Raw genomic sequence first — 11,834 nt, 5'->3', positions numbered from 1 at the left:
GCTGTTGTAACACAGTGGGTCAAAATGCTGCTTGTGACACTTGCATCTCATATGAGTGCAATTTTGAACCCAGCGGCTCTGCCTCTGATCCAGCTTACTGCTAATGCGCCTGGGAAAGCAGCAAGATGGACCAAGTATTTGGGCCTCTGGCACTTACTTGGGAGACCTGGGTTGAGTTTTAGGATCCTGGCTTCAACCTGGCCCAACTGTGGCCCTTGTGGTTACTTGGGGAATGAACCAAAGGGTAAAAGATTCTCTCTCTCTGTCTCTGTACATTCCTCTCTGTAACTCTGCCTTACAAATAAATAAATCTTAAAGGAAAAACTAGTAAGATTCATCTTGTGAAAACACACCTTTATCTTCCAGACTGACATTCTGATGTGAAAAGGAACACTGTAGAACTTTTATCTCTTCTGTATGAGACATTTTTGTCTGTATAGAAACCTGAGTGAACAGCATTTATAAGTTCATACACACGTGGAGGGAATATGAGATCATGTGTACAGGGTGATCAATGGTAACAGACTGTCTAGAAACCTTGGAATAGGTGCCGGCGCAATGGTGTAGTAGGTTAAGCCTCCACCTGTGGTGCTGGTATCCCATATGGGCACCCATTCAAGACCTGGCTGCTCCTCTTCCAATCCAGTTCCTTTCTAATGATCTGGGAAAGCAGTGGATGATGGCTCAACTGCTTGGGCCTCTGCACCCATGTGGGAGACCTGAAAGAAGCTCCTGGTTTCAGATTGGCTCAGCTCCAGCAGTTGCAGCCATTTGAGGAGTGAGCCAGCAGGTGGAAAAGCTCTCCTTGTCTCTCCCTCTCTGTCTGTAATTCTGCCTCTCATATAAAGAAGTAAGTAAATCTTTAAAAAAAAAGAAACCTTGGACTAAAAAAAATGTTTTAGACACGATCCTTAACTTAAATTCTAATGTCATTTTACAGCTGGGCAACTGGGTTTAGAAAACTGAAATTCATAACTGCCATTTGTATCAATACCCGCATAATTATCCATTAAATGGCCAGGAATACTAAATATATTCTATATATGTTCTGTATATTAAACATAACACAAATTCTTATTTCACATATTATGCAAAATGGAACATGGACCAAGACTTCACAATTTTCCATCAGAAGTTCAAAAGCATGAATTCAAAAAAAGGATATGTGAAGCTTTTCTATATCAATAGATCTCTGTCGACATAAAAATTTTTTTTTTTTTTTTTTTTTTTTTTTTTTTTTTGACAGGCAGAGTGGACAGTGAGAGAGAGACAGAGAGAGAGAAAGGTCTTCCTTTGCCGTTGGTTCACCCTCCAATGGCCGCCGCTGCAGCCGGCGCACCGCGCTGATCCTGGCAGGAGCCAGGAGCCAGGTGCTTTTCCTGGTCTCCCATGGGGTGCAGGGCCCAAGCACCTGGGCCATCCTCCACTGCACTCCCTGGCCATAGCAGAGAGCTGGCCTGGAAGAGGGGCAACCGGGACAGAATCCGGCGCCCCAACCGGGACTAGAACCCGGTGTGCCGGCGCCGCAAGGTGGAGGATTAGCCTATTGAGCCACGGCGCCGGCTCTCGACATAAAAATTATGAGACATTTATAAAAATGTAACTCACTGGGACTCAACTACAGAGATCTCTCTTTTATAGGACTAACTGAACCTGAATAAATTAATAAGCAGAAGAGAGGGCAATTTTGACAGCGATGATTCTCATTATCATTTGGAAACATACTGGTGAGAGAGAACAATAAAACTTTTGATTAATTAAATCAAATCTCCGAACCCTTCAAGCCCATTGTAACCAAGTGCTTCTCCCTCACTTTAAGTCACAGCTGTTCTTGAGCTGTTTTCCCCCTTTCATAAGTGAACATCATGTAGCACTGAGTTTTTGGCTAAGACAACAAAAACACAATGTATTAAAGTTTCCTTTTATTCTAGCCCAGGGTGAGAATGAGTAAAAGAAAAGGGCTAATTCTTTTTTTTTTGTTATTTGACAGGTAGAGTTATAGACAGTGAGAAAGGGAAAGAAAGGTCTTCCTTCCATTGGTTCATTCCCCAAATGGCTGCTACAGCTGGCGCTGCGCCAATCCGAAACCAGGAGCCAGGTGCTTCTTCCTGGTCTCCCACGCAGGTGCAGGAGCCCAAACACTTGGTCCATCCTCTACTGCCCTCCTGGGCCACAGCAGAGAGCCGGACCAGAAGAGGAGCAGCCAGGACTAGAACCCAGACCCCATATCAGATGCTGGCACCGCAGATGGCGGATTAACCAAGTGAGCCAAGGCGCCAGCCCTGAACAGGGGCTAATTCTTCCTACAGGTAATTTTTCACAGGGGAGGCCCCTGGGTAGGATTTCTCCAGGTTCTTTTCTCCAGGTAAGAAAGAATTCAAGGAGGAGATTAGATAAAAATGAGCAGAGACTGATTTGAAGGGCAAAGGAAAGTGCATACTCAAGAGGTAGCATGGGCAAGCTCACAGGACAGTACTGCCCTTAACAAATCTTGGGGTCATCATTTTCTAGGATAGGAGGTGATGTTTGGAGTAGGACTTAAATGAATATTCAAATGGGAGCAAAATTTGGGGTGGAGGCTGAATGCCACCCATTTCCATGCCCCTTTCCAAAAATCACAGAGTAGTCATGGTGTCAGGTGCACGTGTGGCTGTGGCACTTGTGCAGAAATCTTGGGAAGTGTCATGGTCTCAGGTTCATGATGGGAGTGGGTCTGCTGGATCACGGTGATTTCATTATCATTGCAGGCACCTATCCTGCCACCATGTTGGATATTTCTAGCTGACACGACCTTGACATCTGTGTCTGCACAGAAGGGAGTGAGGTTTGGGCAGTGCCTGCACAGCTGTGGCACAGATGCTGACAGTCCCCAGTTGCTGTTTGCTTGATATATTACTGCCTATGGCATTTCCCCTCTCAGAGATTTCCATCTTTTAATCTTTATGGGAGGTCAAAGGAGGAAAGTCAGTTTCCCACCACTTTTTCATGCTGGTTCAGGATGTCATCCCTGCCTAGCTATGGAACAGCCATCTCTTGATAAATGCTCTTCAGGTTTTGTTTGAGGAGCTAGAGGTTCCACACCAGTCATTGACAATGACTGGAACCCTGGACTGTCATTTTTGTATGAAACCATTGAATTCTGGAAGGGACAAATTTGACAATGAGGATGAACATACCTGGGACAGAAAGGAACAGAGGTAAGAAGCATGTCAGAGAAGGGGAAATATTGTTCACTGCCTCCCAGATGGTGGAAAATGAGGAACTTCCATTATGACAATCATGGAGCCAGTTGGTTTGCCTAAAATCTTTCTGATGTCTCTTCCCATGAGTCCCCTGTTGTTAATATAAGTGCATCAGGTTTTGTTAATCACTGCACACATTCCACCTTTTCCTGCTGGGAGGTAATCAAGAGCTAATCAGTTGTCTACAACCAGTTTACCTAGTGAAAAGAATTTTGTTCCTGCAGGGCCTGGGCTAAGTTGCCCAAAGCAACACACAGGTTTCTTAAAACAATTTAATGGTATGTTGTAAGACTTTTCTCTTATCTGGTGGAAAAACTTCCCAAGGATTTTTCTGTCTCTAGGAATATCCCAGGAAACACAGAAGTGAGAAAAGCAAGTCAGCATGGAATTGCAACAGCCTTAAAGTGTCTCTCTAGGGAGAAGTGTAAGCAAAAATTTCATTCATCTTTTAACATTTGAGAATAAACTTGAGGTCCTCAATGCACTCAAAAAAGTAGGTAGAAGTACCTTCTGGTTGTGCCTGTGAAGACTTAAAAGTTAGCAGTTTAATTCTTGACAGTTGTATCTCGGTAGAAAGTCCCTGGGATTTAACTGATTAGGAATGCTGAGGAGTAGCACATGCTAGGGCCCTTTCCATGTAGGCGGCAACTGGTCAGAGGGGGATTCATTTCTCCAAGTTTTTAATAAAACTAAGCCTCTGGGAGACTGACTGCTTATGATTTGGGGGTTGGCACTGGAAGAATCTTGTTGTCATGTCTCATCACAGCATTCTGCACCTGACATAAATTGATCTACTTGTGCATTTCCTTGGATGGTATGGCTAATGCTTTTCTGGTGTCCCCGGCAATGAACAATAGCCCCTTCCAGAGGCTCCCACATGTATTGGAAAATCATTTTCCTACCTGTGACATCCAAGGGTACCCAGTACTCCAGGGGTGTGACAGTCATATGGGTTGTAGAGCCACCTGTTCCCAGGATCCATCAGTCTTCAGATAAGGGCAGAAAGGAACTGGGTATTTACACTCCTCTTGGTGCTGAGAGAAATCTGTTTCCAGTGCCCCTTTCGTTTACATTGGTGGCAGGGACCAGTTGGGTTTTTCAGGTAGGGACATTCCAGGCAGTGCTCCAACATTCTACAACCCCAAAAATAAATATCTCCTTTGGGATTTTAATCTATGGTTGGATGCCATTTAGGTTATCTCTGAGGTCTCAGGGCACTGGTTACACTGATTGCTATATTGCTACCTTATATTTTGTTGTTTGGATGGTTGTTTCCTGGATTCCAACGCAGCCTTGTTATTATTAAGCAACCAGGATGCTATAATTACCACATGGTTCACATAGCCTCAGTGGAAAGCGCCATTACTCCTAATTCCTGCATTCTCTATGCATCCAACCAGTACCACATGAACAACACTAAGATCTGCCTCCAACAGCAGGCATTTCTTTATGTTCTTCATGCAAAATTCTTCCCTGGATGATCTTTATTTAGAAATAAATAATAAATAGAAATATTTCTCTCTCTGTGGCTCTGATGAGCCTGTGATGGGAGGGACATCCTGGAAGATCTTTGAGATGCCATCCTCAAGGGACTTTTTCCCACTGTCGTGCTTATTAACACATGACTACTTTCTCCTTGAACATTGCTCCTCAGTCAAAAGCTTCCCAATGGCAATTTCCTGTCTCAAACACAGTGCCCTTTTGATTTCTTTTCTAGTCAAACTAAATATTCCAAAACTTCCTACCCTGTCTCCTGCTCCTGATTCTCACTGTAAAACCTACTAAGCGAGGCCATTCATACCTGCACTGTGACCTGAACAGTTTGCTGCTTTTAAATCTCCTCCCTCAAATAACCGAGTCCATCAGTTTTAGGTTCAATCTTCCCCAAACTCTCTGAACAGGAACACAATGCAACCAAGATTTGGCTCCCATGTAACATGTGTGATCCCTTAGTCCAACTCCCAGTAGGAATCATTTCAATCTGAAAGCTCATCAGTATGGTTTATACTGTCCACAGCTCTCTCAGAATTCTGGACTTCTGAGTCCCCATAAGAATTTCCTGGAAGACTCACCTTACAACAATGTAAGCTTTCTGTTGCCTGCTCCAGCTAATAGCTCCACATTTCCCCAGTAAACTGATTCTAAGGGCTGCTCCACAGGTTCAGGTATGGAAAGTAATAATGATTCCACTGCTTGGCACCAGTGCTTTTAGCTAGTTGGCTTTTCATTACATAAACTGAAACACCTGAGAGGAGCTTCTTTGGGAAAGAGAAGATTTATTTCATCCTGTGGCTTGTGACTGCAGAATTGGGTGGCCAAATAGTCTGCCACTGGGTAAAAGCTAGTTATGGTGGATGAACAAGAGGATTACAAGGTGAACCAGGCAGCAAAAACAAAACCTAGGTCAAACAGGAACTGAAATATCCAAAGTTCTCAAGAGAACCACCCTCCAAAGGCCTGCCCCAATCACCCAAAGGCCTCCTAATGGCAACACGTCTCAGTTGGCATAATTTGTAGGTAGTGAAAAGATTATCAGGGTCTGAGGGAGAGGTGGAGGACCCAGCTCCTTCTGGGAATGGTTGCAGAGCTGGGACAAGCTAAGCTGCAAGTGTTGAACCTTGGGTGGTGGAATATCAGTCAATCATCTATTGTTCCCTGAAATTCAGTTTCAGGAAAGGTATAAGCAAGACAAAGCCTATAATTCCCCCTAATGGTGAGGTTTTGACTAAGCAAAAAGAAAATAAGGTTTTTCCTTTTTTTTTTTTTTTTTTTTTGGAACACCTAGTCTAAGAGCTTTCCAATTAGTCAAGGAGGAAAAGTAGGGGTGAGTACATGGGAATGGATGAAGAGTTGCCCATGGATAAGACAAAAGCTCCCTTGTGGCTTAGAGAGGGAACAAGAAGATAAGGGAAGGCATGGCTCTGTGACAGCTCTCTTCTGCCAGGAGTCCTGGCTAAACTTTTTATATGGGAACAGTTTGAACTCTGTGTCCCAGAGTCTCAAATCCATCTCTCTGCACCTCAGGCATTCCTAGGTGCCCTTTGCAAATCAGTTCAGACCTGGAGTCTTGTCCCTGACTAAATGGAGCCCTCCTTGTCCCAGGCTTCCCTAGGAGCCCTTTTCAGATTGATTCAGATCTGGGTTTTGTCTAGGTCTTGCTTGGAATGCTCCATGTCCCAGGCATCCCTGGGGCCCTGTTATTCACAGCTCCTAGAGCTTTCCATGAAGAGACGGGGTTTGCTCATGAGATATTTTAAACCTTGGCTTTAACACCTTAGTGAGATAGCATATACTTAGTGCCCCAGGTCCAGTTAGTAGTGATCTGAATTACTCATTCCTACAAGTTACCAACTTAAGGGAAGATTAAAAGGCGTAAGAGAAAGAGAGGTTAAGAAAACCATCCAGGCACTGCATAGCTTTCAACAAGGCCAAGCCTCACATAAAAGGGGAGTAAGATTCAGGTCAAACTCACCCACTGATATCTGAGTGGGGTTCCAATTCAACATTCCTGCTGGCTCACCATTTATGTCAGGAGAAAGGCCCCTGGCCAAACTTTCTTCAGGCTCATGTCTCTATGGGAGAGACATTTCAAGGAGCAGACAATGAACAGAAAAGGAAGATTTATTTAAAGGCAAAGGTAAAGTATCAACTCAGAAGGGAGGCAATCTCATGGGAAAGTGCTGTCCTCAACAAAGCTTGGGGTCATGCTTTAATTTGTAGGGGTTGGTGCTTGTGTTGTGGGCTAAGTTAGGCCACAATTAATATTTTTGGTTCTTGTCTTTTACTTTAAGAAAAGAATTCTAAGGACAGGCCTAAACAAGACATGTAGCATGGTAAGGTTTAGCACTTAATTAGAAAGTGAGAAGAATATGCAGCCCTGTGATGAGGGCTTTATTAAAGAAGAGTAGGCCAAGAAGGGTAAACAGGGACCTCCAGACCCATCTTTTCCAGGGGTCCATGAGGAGAGAGGGAGAAGGCCAGAGCATGAGCAAGTCATGCCAGGGAGTGGGTGGGCCCAGAGCTCTCCAGTCCTCTTATTTACTTCCCAAAGGGGAGTGGCTATGTAGTCTGACAGGTGGATGGATGCAGGTGAGATTACAGGAGGGCAAGGGGTTGTGGCCTCCAGGACATGAACCCAGTCTATCTCCTTGACTAGTCTCATATCATCTGGGACAGGGCTTAGTTGAGTGTTAAAATGGAGACAGTTTGGATCAGGACTTGTAAACTTCCCATTTCTTTGCCACTTTTTAAATTTTTTGACAGGCAGATTTAGACAGTGAGAGAGAGAGAGACAGAGAGAGAGAGTTATAGACAGTGAGAGAGAGACAGAGAGAAAGGTCTTCCTTCCATTGGTTCACTCCCCAAATGGCCACTACAGCCGGAACTATGCTGATCCGAAGCCAGGAGCCAGGTGCTTCTTCCTGGTCTCCCATGCGGGTGCAGGGCTCAAGCACTTGGGCCATCCTCCACTGCACTCCCGGGCCACAGCAGAGAGCTGGACTGGAAGAGGAGCAACCAGGACAGAATCCGGTGCCCCAGTCGGGACTAGAACCTGTGGTGCCGGCGCCACAGGTGGAGGATTAGCCAAGTGAGCCACAGCACCAGCCTGCCACTTTTTTTTAAAGATTTATTTTATTTATATTAAAGACAGAGTTAAGGAGAAAGAGTGAAAGATATACAGAAAGAGAGAGAGAGAGAGAGAAAGAGAGGGAGGATGAGATTCCATTCTCTGGTTCACTCCCAAGAGGGCTAAAATAGCCAGGACTGAGCCTGGCAGAAGGTAGGAGCTTCATCTGGGACCTACATGGGTTCAGGGGCCCAAGCACTTGGGCCATCTTCCACTGCTTTCCCAGGTGCATTAACAGGGAACTGGATCAGAAGTGGGGCAGCCTGAACACGAACCAGTGCCCACATAGGTTGCCAGTTGCAGTCTAACCTGCTATGCCATAATACCAGCCCCTTCTTTACTACTTTTTAAGAAATCTCAGAAATGTCATGACATCAGGTGCATATGGGGCTGTAATACACATGGGGAAATCTTGGAAGTGTCGTGTCATCAGGGGCACGATGGGAGTGAGTGTGCTGACAAAGCTAATTTATTTTTTTAAGATTTATTTATTTTAGCCGGCGCCGTGGCTCAATAGGCTAATCCTCCACCTTGCGGCGCCGGCACACCGGGTTCTAGTCCCGGTTGGGGCGCCGGATTCTGTCCCGGTTGCCCCTCTTCCAGGCCAGCTCTCTGCTATGGCCAGGGAGTGCAGTGGAGGATGGCCCAGGTGCTTGGGCCCTGCACCCCATGGGAGACCAGGAAAAGCACCTGGATCCTGGCTCCTGCCAGGATCAGCGCGGTGCGCCGGCTGCAGCGGCGGCCATTGGAGGGTGAACCAGCGGCAAAAGGAAGACCTTTCTCTCTCTGTCTCTCTCTCTCACTGTCCACTCTGCCTGTCAAAAAAAAAAAAAAAAGATTTATTTATTTTATTTGAAAGTCAGAGTTACACACGGAGAGAAGGAGAGGCAGAGAGAGAGAAAGGTCTTCCATCTGTTGGTTCACTCCCCAGATGGCCACAATGGTCAGAGCTGCACTGATCCAAAGCCAGGAGCCAGGATCTTCTTCCAGGTTTCCCATGCATACAAGCTAATTTAATTATCATCACAGGCACCCCACCTGCAGCCTGTTGGATATTTCAAGCTGGCACAACCCTGGCAGCTGCACCTGCAAAGAAGGGGGTGGGCAGTGAGTGGTGTATACAAGGCGGCAGCACAGGTGCTGGCAGTCATAAATTCCTATTCCCTCACTTTGTACCTGCATACATCTACTTAATGTCATAAAGGGATTTTGCTGTCAGTTCAAATATGGAATTCTCAATGTACCTAAATCCCTATTTTCCTATCTCCTCTGAAGCCCATTGAAACACATCATCTCTCTCTAATAGGCTATCTCCCACGGAAAACTGTGAATCACTTTCATGAGTATATATCATGGCCAAGGTTCAAATAAGTTGTAGAAAGGATTTATTTGCTCTGATGACTAAAAGCAAGAAGTCAGATATCATAGGCATTTATCTTCTCTAACACATTACAATAATGGCCCTTATTTTTCACACTGAGCACAACTAATCGATAGTCACAACACTGGAAAATGGTGATAAAGACAGTTACTCTTTAATAATTTGCTTCTAATTATTTAATTAAACAAGATGTGACAAGAAGAAAGAAAAAGTAAATTATAAAGAAAATATGACTATCAAATGAAAAAATATGGATAAAAAGAAAATGTTTCTCTGATGCAGTTTCTTCTCTAAAGAGCATACACGTTATTATTTGTTGCGGAACACTACAAGGACAACATTTTCTCAACAATTATGTTTTATAAGATAATTGGAGCATAATAGAATTATTGGAACATTTTAATGAAAAATACAGCTTTCTATTATTTGAGTTTTTCATTTGCAACTAAAAAGTTGTTGTGCATAAGGATTCATATATAAATCTTGTGGGTTCAGCATTTGATAAGACAGGCACAGAAAGAATCATAAATACCTATTTACTCTTCCTATGGAAGGTGAGATACAAGCTATTGCAAAAGAACACAAAGGTCCAGAAGTCTTTGTTCTGGTGATTTAGTGAGGCAAAGCAAACAGTAAAGGATAAAAATCTTCTTGGAAGTTGAAAAGAGGCACACTTCCAGTGTTTATTGGGCTAAACCTGAGGTTCTGCATGTGAACACAGTAGAAGGATGATATCCAAACAAACCAGGGTTGCTCATGAATAATTATCTCCCTGTTGCTGTCAAATACTACAGTGATTTCTCTGGAATGCTCAAGGAGCACACACTTCTGGAAGGGCCAAGCATAAGTCAGGCTTACAATTTTAAAACAGCAAAATATCTCTGTGAGAAAGTAATTACCAGTGTGTTTTTCCATAGTTTATAACATAATTTGAAAAATTTACTAAGGATTCAGAATAAAAGAGACTCTAAAAGTTAACTGTGCTTTGAGACAGACACTTACTCACACAGTATTGTCCTCAACCTTAGAACTTCAGAAAGAAAATGTGTACTGTCTGAGGCATTACAGAATTATGTTTAACCTTGACCAGGAAATGACATGTTTAGGACTTTACCCTAAGGCGGCAGTTGTAAAGGTCCAGGGAGCAGTGCTTTAGAGTGAGGAGGCCACATGGTCTCTGTCTCAGTGCTTCAGTTTTGCTGTGGCAGCATACAAACTGTCACAGACAAAACAGAAACAAATGAGCATTTGTTGAACAAATGCTCTGATAAAATATTATTTACAAAAATAGGCAGCAAGCCATAGTTTGTCGACCTCTGTCCTAGGAATTAAACAGAGCCAGCAAGATTTATGATACAGATATTCTGAAAACATGTTATTTATAATAACCAAGGATAAAGCTCAAGAAAAATCTCCACTATACTGAAAATGAATAGAGTATTTATTGCAAATCCAAGTAATGATATAGTGCTTGTCTGTTTAAAGTGTAATATTAGAAGAATTCAATGTAATACAAAATTACACATATTGTGTAATTCCAATTTTATCTATTCAAAATGTAGATTTTTATAGAAAAATATACAAAATATTTACAATGAATGTTTTCTTCATTATCATTTTCGTCTTTATCCAAAAGCATCTACAGTAAGTTAATATTACCTTTGTGATTGGAAGCATTCTAGTCAAAGCTAAATCTAGCATGAATTAATTGAATAAAATATAACTGATTAAAATATGTATTAGCTGATTATTGAATTTAATTTAAAAAGGGAAAAAACAAATTTTGTTGGGGATTTAATTGAAATAAATGAAAGTAAACTTGAGTACATACAAAAACAAATGAAATTAATGTATGCAAAGTCTTAATGTGATAAAATTGTCACCTTTTTGTTTCCTAAATTATAAATTAACATAATACTAATAAAAGTCAACTAATTTCTAGGGTTTATAAAGAACAAGAAAAGTCAAGATGATTTTTAAAAATGATAACACCTCATGTTAAAAATCATTATAGGAGCTGACACTGTGGCAAAGTGGGTACAGCTGCCTTCTACAGTGCTGGCATCCTATATTGGTGACGGTTCAAGTCCCGGCTGCTCCACTTCTGATCCAGTTCTCTACTACGGCCTGGGAAAGCAGCAGAAGATAACCCCTGCCACGTGGGAGACCCAGAAGAAGCTCCTGGCTCCTGGCTTCGGATTGGCCCATGTCCACCCGTTGTGGATATTTGGGGAGTGAACCAGCAGGTGGAAGACTTGTCTCTCTCCCTCTCACTCTCTGCCTCTCTGTAACTCTGTCTTTTAGATAAATAAATAAATCTTTTTTAAAAAATCATTATAAAGGAAGGTAGAGTGGGTCATTTAGCCTAGCAATTAAGATGACTGTGTTTTACATCAGAGCGTGTGGGTTCAAATCCTGACTCTAGCTCCCAATTCAACTCCTGCAAATGTAAGCCCTGGGAGGCACTAATGTCTCCTCAAGAAATTAATATCCTTCCATCAATGTGAGAAACTTGAATTCTGTTCCTGTTTCAGAGCCTAGCAGACATCAAGAGAGTCAGTTACCAGAAAGGAGCGCTCCTTCA

The 11,834-nt window shown here is 42.9% G+C and overlaps 1 long non-coding RNA gene across 1 annotated transcript; it reads left to right on the top strand.

Moving 5' to 3' along the window:
- Positions 1-2,124: 2,124 nt before the first annotated feature.
- Positions 2,125-11,549, top strand: LOC149125651 (uncharacterized). Its single transcript, XR_016236737.1, has 3 exons — positions 2,125-2,309; positions 3,584-3,666; positions 11,265-11,549. It is a non-coding gene; the product is annotated as an uncharacterized LOC149125651 (long non-coding RNA).
- Positions 11,550-11,834: the final 285 nt, after the last annotated feature.

This window comes from Oryctolagus cuniculus, chromosome 7 (genome assembly GCF_051225735.1).
Source record: "Oryctolagus cuniculus isolate XC-2025 breed Fujian yellow rabbit chromosome 7, ASM5122573v1, whole genome shotgun sequence".
NCBI lineage: Eukaryota > Metazoa > Chordata > Mammalia > Lagomorpha > Leporidae > Oryctolagus > Oryctolagus cuniculus.
This window is presented reverse-complemented; position numbering and strand designations above follow the sequence as displayed.